General features: G+C 42.3%; 1 protein-coding gene across 2 annotated transcripts in view; it reads left to right on the top strand.

Moving 5' to 3' along the window:
• Positions 1-491: 491 nt before the first annotated feature.
• Positions 492-18136, top strand: part of LOC122410517 (beta-1,4-N-acetylgalactosaminyltransferase bre-4-like) — a 32127-nt gene continuing 14482 nt past the window's right edge. Inside the window, exon 1 of one of the 2 annotated variants that reach the window (XM_043418704.1) lies at positions 492-985. The gene's annotated coding sequence lies outside the window, so the exon portion shown is untranslated. Of the gene's footprint in view, positions 986-4194; positions 5066-18136 lie in introns of those variants that run through there. The other variant, XM_043418703.1, reaches the window with a different exon arrangement.

Below are 18136 nucleotides of genomic sequence, written 5' to 3'. Positions count from 1 at the left end.
GCTTGCTGACACGCTTGTTTTCCAAATGTCATTTTCGTGAATCCATTCGAGTTTTGTGCGCCATGTTATGCGACCCAAAAAAATATCGTAATTCACGTAAACGATGACTGAAGTGAGCGAGACGGAAGGAAAAATGGTTCAGTTTTCGTGTATATTGTGCTCGAAAAAGTTTTATTATCCGCGGTAATTCCGAGACAACGTTTCATCCTTATGCAAACGAAAACAACCAGCCGGCAAGAATCTGTTTTATCGGTCGAGAGAACAAAGAAAAACGTGTAGGCGCCGGCCAGGTGTGGACTCTGGACAGCTGTTCCCATATACGCAGGGATTCGAAAATTGTGTGAATCTCGTACCCGCGCCTTCTTCTACAGAAATTTGGTGAATTTCGTGCTACTGCGATACAAAGGCGAAGCGAAAAATTTATTTCGCCGTTACAAGTTGATGCAGAATAACTTTTTTCGTTCGGTTAAGAAAATTTTGCTGAATCAACCGCGATTGGGTGGCGAAACAATGAAATCTGTCGATTCAACGAAGTGTCCCGTTCGATTCGACAACACTGTTATCGCGATGAGTCTGTTGTTGCTCAAGTGAACTAATTATTAGTCGAAACGGCCAAAGTTTATTGAGTTGTCGAATTTTTCATTCTTTTCCCCTACTCCGAGCGACCTTCGTAAAATTGTTGCGGTCGTTGTGCATTTACATTTCTCCGCACCGCGAGAGCCAAAATGAATTGAGGGTAAGGCGGCTCTCGACATGGAAAATAAACATAGAAGTTACCTATCCCATGACGTGACTCGACGGTTGTATTTGAAATAATCATTTTTGCAATTCGTTTACTTGTATACGTTTGAAACAGAAGCTCGGTTGAGAAAACCGACGGAGGACGGAAGTTATCATATATACGATGCCGGGTGCTCTAAACGTTGCTCTAAGTTAGCACGACAAAAGTTTTTCAGAAGAGGCGAAATGAAATTGGAATTTTAAGGTGAGTTGACCGATTAGTCGATGCGATTGATAAATCTTTGAAAAACGAGGCTCTCGGAAATGTTCCGGAGAGAGCGGAAAACGGATCGAGTGGAAAGTCAACGTGACCGGGAGGCGGATACTCATCTCCGGGATAGCGCAATATCCGGCCGCGAGCCTTTTTTTTATCCGACGTTATTCAGCGTTCGATGCGCTTCCCCGAGGCGCCCGAGGCGTTACGCGCCATATGATATAAGGAACTTGAAAACCTTAATGAGAAAAGTGCAGAAATACAGTGATTGAACGTGTTTTCGACGGTGTCTTCGACGCCACGTGAAAATAGGTTAGGTGAAAAATAAAGGCTCATTTCTTCAGGTTTCTTTTTGCCACGTTTCGGGCGTCATTTGTTCCATGCGTCGGAGAATAAAAATGAAAAATAATTAGTCGGGAGAGGATGATCCCGAACGGTCAACAGTAGTACCAACTGCGTTCGTGTGTACGAACAATTATGATTAAATTACAGCGTTATTTAGAGACCTTTTGTCGATTTTTTCGTGCGGATCTGTATGCACGGGGGCACGAGGGTGCTTGCGAGTCTCGTGACGACGACGAAGCGTGGGCGTATTGTAATCGGCGAACGAAGGTGCTAATCTCAATATCAACGCGTTTATAATATAAGTGGGGTATACCGGGGGTAATTGTAATCGCGTGACGTCTCTCTGTCTCGTGTGTCAAAACGCGTATCGCTGGCTCGAATCGGTAATCGAATATTATGCGCTGCGCCGTAAGCATCTAATGTTCCTTCGATAGCCGCGGACAATAAAAAGTTGCTCTCCACTTATCCCTCGTTCAATAAACGCGCAGAATTCTTCGATCGTCGATCCATTCGTTTTGTTTTTATTAGCAAAACTATTTGTCAAGAGGGAAACGGTCTCAGCTTTCGTAACTTTTAACCCTTTGAGTGCACACTTCTTGCGTCATCAATTGAAAATGCTTATGGGGTCAAAACGACCCAGTGTGCACTTTAAGGGTTAAATTTATTTTTTTCCTGTTGCGTTAAAATTTTTCTTCGTTCGATGAATCATCGGTTCACGGTAGCAAACTCGTTTTGTATCTCCAATTCGTGCGGTTACGCCAAATGATATGAGCCGTAACGTATACGGTATACATCCGTTATTCACGTTGATACGTGCGCTTTTGAAGTAATCATTGCCCATCTAAACGTATGCATATCTATGTACATTGTAACGGTACGATATTGAGAGACACGCTGCTGCGCGTGCTACTCGGTAAAGCGACAAAGAGGTATATGCGAATGAATGCAATAAGAAACGCGAACGATTAGTGTCAACAATGATAACTGTTTCATTTATTAAATAAAACATGAATTCTTTCATTTCGTTATTATTTCTGTCGCAAGTGACTCATGGAAAAAGTTTTTTGAATTAATGTTAATTGAAGCACTAACAATTACGAGTATCAAAAGAGTACGATTATACACTCCTCAGTTCATAAATTTCTCGGTAGGAGCGCTTCTTTCTTTGACCAGTGTATTTTTTCGCCGCCAGGGCCGCCAGTCGCTCACCCAATAATATATGGCGGCGACCGATCAGCTGATTCTGATCGTTTCACTACCACTTGCTTCACATGGGAAAGCGGCTTTGTTTCAAAGTTTCACATATTTAACTGCTGAACAGTGACCGAAAGTTCAACACGTCCATTTGGTTTTCTCCCTATTCGTTCCAAAAAACATTATACCAATGAGCACTTTATAATACGAAAGTGTGCGCGGAAGATTAATTTTTATAAGATTTCAGTTCTCTCACGAGACTCAGTTTCAGCTCACGAAACGTTTCAAAATTGAGAATGCCGAGCGGGATAGAGGGAGGGGAAAAATTATCGAGAATTATCAAACTTCCAAAAACTGGAAGTTGGTTGGCTCATCGCGTCAACGATTGAACGAACTACTGTGAATATCGATGTTTTTTTTTCAATGTCAAATTGCACGAAAAGATTCTTTTTCGGCTGAAACTCGTACTCGAAATAGTAGCAAACCAATTTGATAATTTACATAACGGTAAGACGAAAGCGGAAGTCAAAGCGGCGAGTTGCGTGTACAGCCGAATGACATTTCCGTCTATCGATGTATGCACTAAAAAGGTACGGATACGAAGAAGCTTCGAGAGAAGAGATATGTCGGTGAAGGGTGTTGTAGGTCGTGGTTAAATATACGCTAGGGTATGACGTCGCCACGGATATATCACCCTGTTTCTCGTTCTACCTGCTTCCACTCTTCCTCTATCCCTCTCAACATTTACGGTCTACATGTACCGGCCGATAAGGGACACGGTTCCGGAATATTTTGCCCTTGGGACAAGATTTCCTGTACGCATATATTTATACACCTACAAGGATAGCCGGACTTACAAAAGGATTCAATAATAATCTGTCGCAGTTGTGACAAGGTTGCAACTCGGCGTTACGATATCTCGAATTACTTTTACTTACAAATTTATTTGCCTCTCTGCATGGGAAACACGCACGAATTATCTAGAAAAGCGGCAACGCGTAGCTATATACTTGAGGTTTGGTTATTCAAAATGAACGAATAACGAATTTATTGAGGATTTGCATGCGTTGAATTGTTGAATAAAATAGAAACGGAAAAAGGCGCGCGATAAGCGGTTTCAGAGAGCGAGAGAGCGCACGGAGCGTAGAGGCGGAGAAGAGCACGGCAGTCCGTGCGGCGAGTGGAAAGGCCCGTCCGCGTACCGTGGTTATTCGATCGAGTGGTAATAGCGAAAGCGCGCTGGCGCACAAGTTCATAGCTGCACCGAACTCTCTTTTCACAAACGTCGCATTACGGATGTACACGTGCATGTTTAGCGGGTATTTTGTACCGTTAAAAAACTTGAGGCCCCTTTCGGATGGATCCCGTGTAATGTTTCAACCATATTGTCGGCTTTACGGAAACGTAACAATGTTCGTATTTGAAGTATAAATAAAAACATAGGTATATAAGGATTCGAGGAAGCGACTTGGTGCGATCGTCGCCGAAGACGGTGATACCGCGAGCGAGGCTGGCCAGGCGAGAAGTAAGAAGTAACATACGTGCAGCGCCCTGCGGGGTGCTACCATGGCGGCGCAAGGCGCAACTGAGTCCGCTGAGTCGGCCAATGAAAAGTGGCGGGGATAGAAGCAGGAACGGAGCGGGGGGAGATAGATGCGCGCGCACTCGGTCACCGGTCCGATGATTCCTCTCCGCCGCCGACTCTCAACTTTGACTGTCAAGAGTGTCGAGTGACCAGCAGTCAGCGCTGAGATTCCGTCCGGTACGGATTCTACGGTTGGTCCACGGTTGTTCAATCGCTGAATATTCTACCGGTGCGCGCGAGCTAAGCTGGAAGGTAAAAGAAGGACAACGTACGGGAGCGAGATCGAAATATTTGGAATGCGGCTTGTTTACATAACGCGCTCGAGAAAATCTTTATCTCGTATGGATTTTTCGAACCGACCTGATTTCCATGTCTGATCGTACATTCTCGACTTGTCTCGCGAGCAGCTTCTTCTTTTTATTTTTCGTTATCTTCGGTCTTCGAAAAAGTGTTAAATACAAAGGATCTGCAGTGAATTAGTTGGGGGCATTTTTCATTTTTAATCAAGGTTTTCCATACACCAACACCGAAGAACGATCCGATACTCTTCGATGTTTGTTATTGAAACGATATAATCGGGGAGGCTCGGACGTTTCGTCACATGCAAGATGAGAAACATATTTTAGTCTGCGTGCGCGTGTTTGATCCTCGTCCCGAGTCAAGTGATCATACGTCAAATGGTTAGCCAGACATTTTCTGGCTCGATTCGAACCATCGTCCGGTAGCGAATTTGACTCGATGCTTTTACGATTCATCACCGAATCGTGGACAGAAAAGTGATCGAGGAAACATTGACTCGCGAACGAGACAGGGGCGACGCATCTCGCTCTGGCTTCCGACGAGGGTGAGTGAATAAGGAGGGAAAGACAGCTGACGGGGAGGAGAAGGAGGAAAGCAGGGAGTGTGCTGGGAACCGGTTGTGTGCACGCGTTTACTCGTTGGCCCAGGTCAGTTGTAAAATCATTATTTCACCACAAATAAATATTTCTCGAATCACCGCATCAAGATCATTTCGTGAATTCGCACTCTTCGAGGTTGTCGCGTGTTCCCAAAAAAAGTCGCTGTCCAATGAAATTCGTTTGCTAGCGTCATACTTATGAAAGGATATCGTTATGCCCCGAGTTTTTTCTTTCAAATCGAACAATAACAGAGACACAACGGTTTGACTCTGTTTTCAGAGGTTCCTTTCTCATTTTCATGCGTTGAAAAAAATTGTAATTTTTCACCTGTCCAAGTAAAATGGTCTTACGCAGCGATGATGGTAATCGATTCTTCATAATCAAGAGCAAGGCGATGAGTTGACCGATATTTGGTGTCTCGCCGTCTCCGTACGTTTCTTTCATATACTCGCGTTCTTATGAACTGAGATACATATATAAAAGTGAGGCGAATTCTCGAGAGGTCGTCCGATTTGTTCGGGCCCCGTGGCTCGATTGGGTAAGTGGCGAGAGAAACGGTTCTCGTGGAACTCGTTAAACTTGAAGCCAAGTCTCGTTCTTGCCGTGTTTATGCGCGAATACATGCGTCGTCGATTTGCGTGAGTGCGAGTGTGCGATTCGAAGCCTTGTGTCTCGTGAGAGGGATCCGGATTTTCCTCCGACTCTTGCCGTCAAACGTTCCCTTCTTTGTTTTGTTTTCTCTCTCTCTTTCGCTCGGCAGCGATGTGTTGTTCCGCGTCAAAAAAACACGTGGACGGGATGCCGAACGAAGACGGCGGCAGCGCTCATTTTTAACCGAGTTCGCATATATTTAAATTTGCAGATATCGTGCGCGGCGCACGGCCGGCTACGTCTGCATAATAATTCTTAGATATTTATTCGCGCGTTTAATGAGGCCCGTCGTTGGCGTATAAAGAGTTGAATCGTTCAGTGTCGTTTCATCGTTTCCCTGCGTACCGAAACTAGCTAATGATTTTTGAAGGACGCTCGCTGTACGCGCAATGAAGAAAAGACGGAGAAAGACCGGAAGTTCTCATTATACCTGGCATTATATTTCCGAGTAAATACTCCCATGGCCGCATCCTCTCGTTTATTCATGAATATTATAGTCGAACTGTTGGAACGCTTTTCATAAACTCACCGATTATTATTCAGTATTATTTAAGCACACAAGCCCGCACGTATTATTTTCAGTCTTCACTCACAAATAATACTTTCCGATTTCACGCTTGAGCCTTCATCCGGACGCATTACCGCACGCACATACTCACGGGATTCTCGTTGCTTGTTCCATTCGGAAATTCAATTAGCAACAATTACATCATGCGTGGAGCGTTAAAACAATATTTTTTTCACACGCGCAACTAGCGAGGGCTGAAGTGTGAAAAAATTGGCCTTCCGCCAACCTCGAACCACCTTTGAATAACGAAACGCAATAGTTTCCTTTTTTTCGGGTATTTACAATGGAGGTATAGCGGCGGGGTACGAATGCTGGAAATGAACGTCTTTTGATGGAGTGCTACGAAATTATGTTAAAAAAACCCTCCAATAATTCCAGTAATTCTGCAATTTCGTTCCCTGCCGAATTATTAGCAATTCGTAAAATTTTTCAAGCTGCGCCGATGCTTCGTGAAATAAAAAATTGGTCAATTACAAATGTTTTTTCGACTTTATTTCGTTGGACTCGAACGTTGCAAACTTCAGCATCGTAAATGAGGGGATTCCGCTGAAAACTCTCGTTCGGCTTATCATCGTTCGGAATAATACCGAACCAAGAACAAAGAGGCTGCAATCGCAATATTAATGCGAGCACATATTCATCGAACGATGAGTATGCAGCTTTTTTATTGGATTCGATAAGACGTCACATTCGAGTGGTGAATTTCGGGAGCAGCGTCGTATCACAGCGTAACTTCAAATGAAATTCTTTTCATTATCGCGCGCGTAATCTTTCTAGACTGCCCGTTCGATAGGCCAATTAGTCCAATGTAGAATAACCGAAACGTCTATTTTCCTCTTTGAAAAAAATGGCCAATGAAATAGGTGATTATCACAAGGTTAAACACGATTAAGGAAGTTGAGGCTGTACAGTCATTTTTTTACCCAAAAGTTATGACCTGTACCTTTCAAAAGTTAGGCCAGTTTACAATTTGACAATGTTGCATACACTTTAAAGAAGAGTTGGGCAAAAGAAGACGAAAAACTGGTGAAAGCTCAGTCGAAAAGACGGACGGTGACGATCCTAGCCTCAAAAAACTGCACGGAAAACAGATTATTATTAATATAATCTCAGCAAATCTCCTAATAAATGTGAAAAAAATTGACATTATTCGGCAAGCCTTGCTCATGTTGCCCAAAAAATTTCATATTTTTAGCATCATTTTTAACAGAGATATCACTGAATGTGTCTTGACTTCAAATTGTTATTGATTTATCTCAGCAACGACGCTCCCAAACTGTTTGAAAATTTAACTGATTTTTTTTTACACTTCACATTATAAGATGCCATCGGTTTAAAAGCGATGACATCATTTTCATTCTAATGCCTCAATTTCCTTAAACGAACAAAATAGTTTTAGATCAAGTTGCCGATCAATTCCCCCGAAAACATTGCAGTTGAATGTGAAGAAAACTCATCCAATAACATCAATTGCTATTGAATCAAAATTCTATTTTTTCAGTATACAGGTGACAGTCTATTTAAAGGATATTGCAGTTTTTAGGGAAAAGGGGTTTCTTATTGAAATCTAGCATATAAATAATAATAAAAAATAAGTAGTGTCGCGGTAAGAGGAAAAACACTTGAGCAAAAGCTTCGACCGCACATTCGCGTTACAGGAAAAGAGGGGGGGGGGGGGGGTGGGTCGGAACTGCACACGTTGCCTGTAGGCAGCTGCAGTAACAGCAGCCGTTTTCCAGCAGACTGCTTCGAAACTCTTTGCCATTAGCTACCTACATTTTTTCACTCGCTGTAAAGATTTTTTTCCCTCTCTCTCGTTACTTGTGATTCAAAAAAGCAGCTGAACTTTTTTGCTCTTTTCATGATGAAAGAAACGATTAAAATTTATTCTCGCAGTCATTAAAATTATGTGTAACTTATTCGTTGAGATTGATCAATTTTTTTAGTTCAATGATAGTGTTTGAAGTACTTTCGTAGCAAAATCGTCTTGGCTCAGGGTGTTGTCAAACCTTTCGCTGTTTGTGTCGCGCTATTACTCGTTAACTTCAAATAAGTGTTTTTATTTTTCCATTCCCAAATAATTTTCACCGGTAACGAGGCTTTCTCGAGACATCATTGATGTCTAAAAACATTATATTTTCTTATTCTCGTTTTCGGCTCTTTAAAGATGGGAGGATCCTGTTTTATTAAATCCAAATGGTCGCACAGGAAGTGCCCCTGCCACACGAGAGCCTGTGTACGGTACTATGCATTAATGCCTGGACCTGTCAATTGTTACCGACCGTTCAAGTTGCACATATGACAGGTCCAGGCGACAGGTCCAGGCATTAATGGAACATAGTGTACAACCCTTCGAAAAATGTGATTTTGGTTAATTGTTTTCTCGACAACTAGACGGTAGGTCCTATAATAATTCCAGGAATAGACGCACGCACGCTGTATATTTCTAGCACATTTTCAAATGTCAACTCTTCAAGTTGGAATTTTCGATTTCCATTAGACGAACTTCCTTAATGCGGAAACTATACTCCAAAGACGCGCATCGAGAAGGATTTTTTATCAACGCGCATACGTCTTACGTTATTATGGTTTTTCCGCAAATTTTACAAAATATGATCGGTAAAATCATTTGAGTTTCATTCCAATACTGGCCGTTGAGTTTCACATTGCGCTCTGTTTCTTCCGGCGTACGACGCCGAAGTTTGCAGCGTTCGAGTCCAACGAAATGAGTAAGAAACGTTTGTAATTGAGCAATTTTTTATTTGACGAAGTATCGGTGCGGGTTGAAAAACTACAAAATGTAAATTCGGCGCAGGAAACGAAATACATGTGTTCTGATTTTCATAGTACATAACCGATAAAACGGATAATGTTACCCACCGCTTTCCTTTGCATCTTTTTCCTCTTATTTCTGCCCGCATTTTCGAGCGCACTCAACGTAACACTTATCGCTGACTCGTTTATTCGATTTGCTTGGACGATCGTGCTGGCTATACGTACGAGAGGGATAGAGAGACTCGTAAACGCGCGTTACGTATCGAAAATCGAAGCTTTTATTTCGAGGCCGCGTTAAGCATTCCTGCGAGGAACACTTTTATGGTTATGACAAATCGAGTCTCAAAGCAGTCGAACACAATAATTGAAAACATTTCCTCGACGTTATGATTGGCCCAACGAAGAAGAATGGACGAAAAAATTGCGTAACGTCTGCAAAATCGATGTTCGAGTCCTTAAAAATACATATTTTCATCATGTATGAAATAATGAAATAGAAAATTCAGCAACATCATTTAGGTGGAAATGAGCTCAAGCCCATGGATGAAGGAGTAAATTTAGCAACCCGGCGAGCTCCGACCGGGTTATCCGCGGGCCGCAAATGCAAGCCTAATTAAGCGTGACTCGCTATCGTCCTGCCTCTCTTTTTATCTTTTCTCTTTTGCTTTGCTCCATTCGTACGCGAATTTGACGCGCGGCCGCGCGAGGCTGCTTAATTGGTCGACCGCGGTCACTTCCGGGCTCGTTCAATGTGTGCCAGGACATATAACGAGAGAGGCAAAGATAGACCGAAAAAGAGAAGCCGCGAGAAAACGCCCAATTTGTGGACAATCAAGCCCCTTAATCGCATACACCGATGGGAAACCGCATGCACCTTACCGCAGTGGATTTTTCACTTTACCGTTTGATCGATGAAAGTTTTCTCACAAATTTCGTGGCATCGATCTTCCGAATACGGATACGCGTATATAAAGCTGCTTTTCTAGCGTAACACGATCCTTGAATTTTCGAGTTGAGAAACCGACGCACGCACGCGCTCACCGCTAGCGAAGCATCGATAATCCAATACATTAATTCAATGCTTGAAATGGCCTGCGACACAAAAGTTACGAGTTTCCATGTGCAGGGTCATTCCGCGGGTGCTACTGACGTCGCTCCTGTGTACAAACAAACCCGTTCCAATACGCGCGAGAACGATGTCGAAGTTTGCAACGTTGGAGTCCAACGAAATGATTTAAAAAAGCTCTCCAACAATTTCAGTAATTCTCCAATTTTGTTGACTACCGAATTTACAATTCGTAGTTTTTCAACCTACGCCAATGACTTTGTGAAATAAAAAATGAGTGCATTACAAATGTTTTTTTTTTTTTTCGTTAAATTCGTTGGACTCTAACGTTGCGAACTTGAACGTCGTTACGCGAGAGAGTGTTTCGTAACTCCCGGTCATGTCTTCCCGTCCCTATGCATTTCCTCATTCGAAAAAGTTTGTGCCTCCGAGGAAATAAAAGAGAACGACACGAAAAAGGAAGAAAAAGCCTCGTGGTTTTTTCGAAACGAGATCGAGTTCGTTTCCGCACTTTTTTCCCCTTCATTTCCGCTCGTTCTTTCCTCCGTGTATTTATTCTCATCTCCGATCAACCATCAAATATTCATTAACCGTCGAGCCATTTTTCAATTTATTCCACAAATTCCGCATGCTCGAATATAATGAGAAAAAATGTATTTTTCATAAGAAGAATTGACAAGCGTGGGGGATTGAACTCGCTGAAATGATAATTAAGAGCCGTGCGGATGCCGCCTCGACTCTTACTACCCACAGGATGCCTGCTACCTCCTTTTCTTTTCCTCTTTCCTGCTTGTGTGAAATCACTTTTATCCGGCCGTTCCTCCTGCTCTCAAGCGGCCGCAGCCTTCTCTCCTCAATTCTTTGCCGGATCTTTTCTTAACTCCCTTCCTACCATTCGTTTACCGTGACAATTGAACGGACATTTTTCGAGCTTGATTTTTCATTTTTCATTTTCCACTCTCCAGTGAGCTTTCTCACTGGAAGGATCCGGCGTAAAAACGCGTGAAATAGAGGGGACGCGTGAGTCATGTATAGATCGCGTGCCCGAGTATCGTCCTCTTCGCTTCTGACACGGGAGCCCTGCTCTTACGAGACGAGAATCAAGGCGCACTTTGCACATCCGCGCAAACGAGGCAAAACTCGAGCTCTGTATGGAAGTGGGGAGAGAAATAGGCTTCTAGAAAGAAAACTACGGCTTGGAAAAGGGGGAGCCCTCTCCCCTCGATGCGCGTGTCTGGAAATGTTCCAAGACCATTATCCACGTGAGAGAGAGAGAGAGAACCTTCGCAGAACCGATGCATGATTTTTAATGCGTCCGTTTTAACGGCGAGCGATATTTCCCTTTCGCTTTTCGCTGTTGAGAACTGTCCTGCTGATTCTCGGCGAGCGCGCACCGCTTAAAGTACAATGCTATTTGTCTCTTAAGGTAGTTCTCGAAAGAAAAAACTCCTCGATCTCAATTTTTTCCCCAAAATTTCCTTAAGCGTTGAAAAAGCTTTAGTTCAATCGAATAATTCTATCGACGAATTGATCAAATTATGAATGAATAACGAAAGAAAAGAAAAAGAAAATATTCTTATGAAATTCGATATGCAAATAGAAATAAGAATTTGCTACGAATTTTTGTTGTTGGAATTGAGAAAACTGCATACGTACTCGCACATAACAACAAAACTGTATATAGGTAAACGTAATGTGGGCGTACGAAGCGCGCTGGCGGGACCATTGACCGAGTGACCAAGTTATGAATGAGAGGCGGCGACTTGATTTATACCCCGGGAACACACACAGCGTGGGCGAATCAAATTTTCGTAAGACATTTTTCGGCTCGTTCCTTCGTTATCAACGTTGCCTAGCGCGCGGTAAATGTCAAACCGCGTCGTTGGTCCTTTGTCACATTAATATATTTCTACTTATTCTTAGAATTTCCTCCATTAACTAAATTTTTTTCTTTCCGAGCACGAATTAAACGAACCAAATTGGCTTTTCATGTTCACCAAAATATGGATAATAAAAATATAAGTATACGCGTACGCGTGCACACTAAAAGGGGCGATTCGGTTCGGCCTGCGTTATATCGAGTCTCTGTCTAATGACCGTCACGCCACGAGTCACACCCTTACCTTTCTCTTTTTTTCTCCACATTTTTTAAACTCATTCGAGTATCCATTTGGTATACGGAATTAATTGCAATCGGCGTATCGTGAGCAAAAAGTCATTGGATAACGCTCACTAGCTCATTACAAAAGTCCCGCTTCGACCTTGTCCGGCTTCGTATCAATAGAATCGTCCACGCATCAGGCTTGACCTCACTCTCTCGATTGGTTTATTCCACTGTCCTTGCCCTACCTCTCTCACGTTTCAATCCACAAGATTTTCATTCATTTTTTATTCGACACGCTTCCCCCCCCCGCGGCCTGATTGAGAAAAAACGTATGGAAATCTGTGTTTACATCGGCTCGGCTTTATCGCATCTTATCAGAATCATCGGTCAATGTCTGCCTCGTACATTGGAACGTACAGCTTTCATTATTGAATTACTGCGGCGTCAGCGGCGGTACGTACGCTCTTGTTATGGCATTGATACGAAATCGATTATGAACACAGAGCCGTCTCCGGGGATAAGAATCACACCGGTGCGAGAGCCTGAAACTCCGGTAGAAGAGTCTATGAAAAAGCCTTGAAACGCTGCCGCATATTATACTAGCTTTTACGATCCTCGGTGCGCTATACGTGAAACTCAATTATCCGCGAACCACGACGTCATTTGCCAACACTAATGTCATTCGTGTTGTTACTCATTGTTCGGTGCTTCGTATTCAACAATAAGAGATTATGAGAGATTCTTAGACTAAAAATAAATGATGAAACAATCTGTAAAAAAAATCTGAAATCGACGAGTTTTCTTTATCTGCCTCCAACTGTTGCCGTTCGAGCGCTCGGGAAATATCCTATTTTGGTTTGCCCGCGCGTCTCCGGCGGCTGGTTATTTCACGTGCCAAAGTTCCAAGAGAGTCATCGCGAATATCTCGAGCGAGACCCTCGAAGAAAGGTCAATACCTCGATGCAGGAGGGTGGCCAAGAGCGAGGCTCGTCTTTGGGCATCCCGATATTGCGTTACCAAGACGCGATGTCGCTGCTAAAGTTTGCAACGTTCGAGGCCAACGAAATTATCTAAAAAAAGCTCTCCAACAATTGCAGCAATTCTCCAATTTTGTTTCCTGCCGAATTTGCAATTTGTAGTGTTTTTCAACCTGCACCGATACTTTGTGAAATAAAAAATTGGCGGAATACAAATGTTTTTTTCGTTCATTTCGTCGGACTCTTCGCTCCCCATTTCTCTCGTTACATTTTTCTTCCCTTTTATAAGAAAAACCAAATGGTTGTGTGCCTGCAGAATTTACATGCGCAATTTTGTATGTACGAGCGACGATACATTTCGAAAAAAATTTCTTCGAGCGTGAATAACATTGTTTTTTCTCGTTGCCAACGTCGACTCGAAAATGGGAATCGGGAAAACGTACCTGAAGCACGCGCCCGATGCGCTGGAAAAACCTCTTTTCACGTTTCCCTCGATTCTTCGTTTTTCAACGATCGGAGCAGCAAGCGCACGTTTCCCTCGCAACCTTTCACGGCTCGTTTCATTCGCTCCTTATCTAATATCTTGCAACTTCCGCAAAGGAACAAAAATTTCTCAAAAAATTCTTGCCCCTCTCGCAAAAAATCCACTCGAGCGTTAACCCTTTCGGATCCCTCGCGACGTTAATTCACGAAAATGCCACGAGGGAATAAAAGTATTTATCTTTGCTCGAAATCAGTGATCGGTGGTGGACGCTCCGGAGAAGCGGGGCGCGATGGGAGCAGGAAAACACACATTGGAAAATGAAGGAAGAGAGAAAAGAAGTAGGAAAAATGTGAAAAATAGAAGAAAGGGAATGAAAAAATGGGAAGGAGGGAGAGAGAGAGAGAGGGAGAGGACGAGACGAAGAACTAGTTGATGCGATGGTCGCCATGACGATGGATATCGATCCTCTCGCTCTCCGGACCCGCTACCACCGGCCCTCCGCAATATCCTGCTTTTCCCTCTCCCACGATTTTCGCTTTCTCGTCACCAGCCCATCTCTTTTCTCTCCCCGACTGCATAAGCGTTTGTGAAAAAAGACCGCAACCGTCTTTTCAAACTCGATCTTGAACCCTGCTACTATTATCGCTTTCTTCAATCCCTTAATGAGCTTAACCAAACACCATTGAAAATTGCACATTCTCTCGTCAGTGTTTCGACAAGAAAATACAAACGTTTTTTCACCTTCAATGTTCTTGAGCTAATCGAATGAAGAGTCGTCATGTGTCTAACTGGCTAACGTATAATAATTCATTCCTCTGTGTGAATGAGCATCCTTTTCAGCTTTCAACGATTATTCGAGCTCGGTATTTCAGGAAACTCCTTCCTCGCTCCCCACACTTTTCTATTTTTTCAACAAGATTTTTTAGTTCTGTCAATATCGAATATCGTAATGGATTTGAGCAATTTAATCCCGTTTTACGACGCTGAAGTTCTCAACGTCGGAGTCCAACGAAATTAACGAAAATAACATTTGTAATTCGCCCATTTTTTATTTCACGAATCATCGATGTAAACTGAAATACTAAAAATTGCAAATTAGGCAGGTCAAAGAATTGGAGAATTACTGGAATAACTGGAGAGTTTTTTCTCATCATTTCGTTAGACTCGTTGCAGGCTTCAGCGTCACCTCATTTTCAACATTTTCGTTTTTCTGTTATTCATGTGTAACCGTCGCTCCAAAGAGCAACCCGCGTAGGACTATTTCTACATTCCGCTGTAGCGGTAAAAGCGAACTAGAATTTTGCACGCTCGGTTCTCGAAAAATTCATGAACACTGTGGCGTTGCACCAGGACACTCACCGTCTCTAATTCCGAAGGCTCTTTTGCCCCCTCGCGTGCCTCAACTTCACACACATTTGAAAACAATGCAACTCGCTGTTTGCCTGTTACGAGGGAGCTCCCACGTTCCACATCCTGCTCATTCTCTATTCGTTATTCTTCAAACCACCGGACTTCGCGCAGCAGTGATTCAAGTCGGTGTTTCGTCAGCCATCAATTCGCCTCCAATTACGACTAAGCTTCCGCTAAAACCGAATATTTCCTCGGGGCTCCTCGATAACGCTTTGCCCGCTTGGCACTATTTTATGACGACTACTCACCAGCGCGCCCTCCCATTCCCGTTACAAATATCTAAAGGTGGCTCTTTACTCAGAAATCTATGTGCGGCACACGAAAACACCACCGGAATTCTATTTAGGGCAGTGATTCATCCTCTTAAGGAGGGTGGATCGCGACGATACAATGTTGTCATGCTAAACCATGTTGAAAATATTAAGAATTTCAAAATTATAAGAATTTCATAAAATTTGGTAAATGTATTCTTTAAGGAGTTTCGGTACAGGCGATACAATGTTGCCATGCTAAACCATGCTAAAAACATAAAAAATTTCAAAAAGTTTAGAATTTTATAAAATTTGGTGAACATATTCTTTAGTGCCAAATTTGACAATACAAATTTTTTAAGATTTTTCTTCTACACAGTTATCGAGTAATTGATCACTAAAGTTCACGTGTATAAACATAGAGTTTCCATATATATAAGTATACATTCCGGGCATAAGAAATCTGTTTTAATGCGTAATTACTCGATAACTAGGTAGAAGAAAATTTTGAAAAAATTTGTGTTTTTGCACTTGATGTTGAAGAACATTATCACCAAATTTGATCAATTTCTTAATATTTAGACTTCTTTACCGAAACTCCTTAAAGATATACGAGACAATATAAATTTTTTTAGATTTTTCTACCACATAGCTCTCGAGTAATTGAACACTAAAGTTGGATTTAACGCTCAATTATTCGATAACCATGTGGTAAAAAAATTTGAAAAAAATTGTATTTGTATACTTGATGCCAAAGAATCTTATCACCAAATTTTATCAAATTCTGATTATTTTGATTTCGTGATCCACCCTCTTTAAATGCATCCGAATTTCATAGCCGTCGAGCTGATACTCGTGCGAGAACGAGGCCAATTCCGCATCTCGAGTGGTACATTGACTCTCTTTTTCTCGCTTGCAACATTGGAGTCCAACGAAATGAACGAAAAAACCACTTGTAATTGACCAACTTTTTATTTCACGAAGTATCGGTGCAGCTTGAAAAACTATGAATTGTAAATTCGGCAGGAAACGAAATTGGAAAATTACTGGAATAGTTGGAGGGTTTTTTTTACATCGTTTCGTCAGACTCCAATGTTGCAAATTTGTCTTTTCTTTCAGCTTTCCCTCTCACTCTCCAATTCTCTAACCCCAGGCTCGTGTGAAGTGCTCGAGGACGCAGTCTCAGCGGCTTTTGGCTCCTTGGCCGAGTTAGCGAAAGCACGAGATGAAACGGAAGAGGATGAGAGCCGGCCCGGACTGCAATGCGTCGGACCCGGCGGAGTGCGGGGGTGCATTTCTCCCCTTTCACACACACACACACACACACACACACACACACATACTCGAGGTATCTTTCGGTGCAGCTGCACTCCCCGCGCCTCACTCATACACCCTTCAGGCTACTTCCGTGTATAGTTAATGCATTCGCGAATCTCCGGGCTCCGAAATACTTTTTGTCTCTATGAAGGTACGCGAGAAATATTGTGAAAAACAAATGCCCGAGGGCACGATTCGAATAGTAGGCAGAATAAGAATTATCCTTTTCACGCTTTTACTCGAAAACAACTCTGCTTAAAATAAAATCTTTGCTCCCAAATTCATAAAATCTCTACGTCCACTCATCTACGATTCATAATCTTCAGTAAATCTATACTCACGATGAAATACGTTCTGAAATCATCATGAGTACAGATATCGGGGATTAAATACCACACCGGAGTACATAAGTTAATAAGGAGGATAGACGTTCTCTGCGTCGTAGATTCGCATTTATTAAGGAGCGGAGTTGTTATCGAGAATGTGGCTACCGATAGAGTTGTAGACACTAGCAGCCATGTGTAACTATACTTATCACGGCTTCACTCGATAACAACTCCGCTCTTTAAACATGTATTTAGATAAGAACCGTTGTTGAATAAATTTATAGATTTTTTTATGTTATTATTTTATTGAATTAAGAGAAAGAGGGCGAATGATAAGAAAACAATGAATTATGATGTAAAAGTCATTCGTATAAATTTCTGAGGTCCTCGGTGCGTTGTAACGCGAAATATCTGTAATTTCTTTAAAAAAAAAATCTTAAAATTGAACAGTAGAGAGACGAAATATTTTCAATCATTGTCCGGCTTAAAATTTATCGAAGGTGATTTATGACAGGAGTAATCACTTCTTTCCAGACTAAAGACGTTGCGACGTCTTATATTCGAGGTTGTGAGCGCGTAATTTGAAATTGGAATGTATGTTCGCATGCACGTGTTCGAAAACTTTTTCGCTAAAAGGATATGAGTCTGAATGACTATCAATACAATAAATTTACAAACAAATTGAGAAGTACTCTTTTATTTCCATACATATTTCCGTTTAAACCCAAAGTCTTTTTCTCGAGAACTGATATATTTAACGCAGTTGACGAACTATCAATGACGCATACGATCTGTTTTTGAACCCACATAAACGCGCCCACATGAAATCGAAAAGCGACGCTGACAGGTGAACTGCTGCTCAAATCGTACGATGGTCTAATATTCTTATGACTAGTTAGGTCACTGAGTAGCTTCCTCAAGGAGGGTGGATCACGAAATCAAAATAATCAGAATTTGATAAAATTTGGTGATAACATTCTTTGGCATCAAGTATACTGAAACGTTTCGATATACGGGAGATGGTGAATTTCCGCAATATCGGAACTTAGGATTCTCCTCCCACGTAGGAGAGTTGTCTGTGCAAGATCCATGCACTGACCGGCGGGTTTTGCCAGGAGCGGGTAAAGAGCATCGAGTGCTCGAAAACGTACTATCGTGACGACGCCAGGCTAAATGCAATGCCTTGGTCG

Source organism: Venturia canescens, chromosome 5 (assembly GCF_019457755.1).
Source record: "Venturia canescens isolate UGA chromosome 5, ASM1945775v1, whole genome shotgun sequence".
Taxonomy (NCBI): domain Eukaryota; kingdom Metazoa; phylum Arthropoda; class Insecta; order Hymenoptera; family Ichneumonidae; genus Venturia; species Venturia canescens.
Note: the sequence above shows the minus strand (reverse complement) of the source record. Positions and strands in the feature narration are given on the sequence as shown.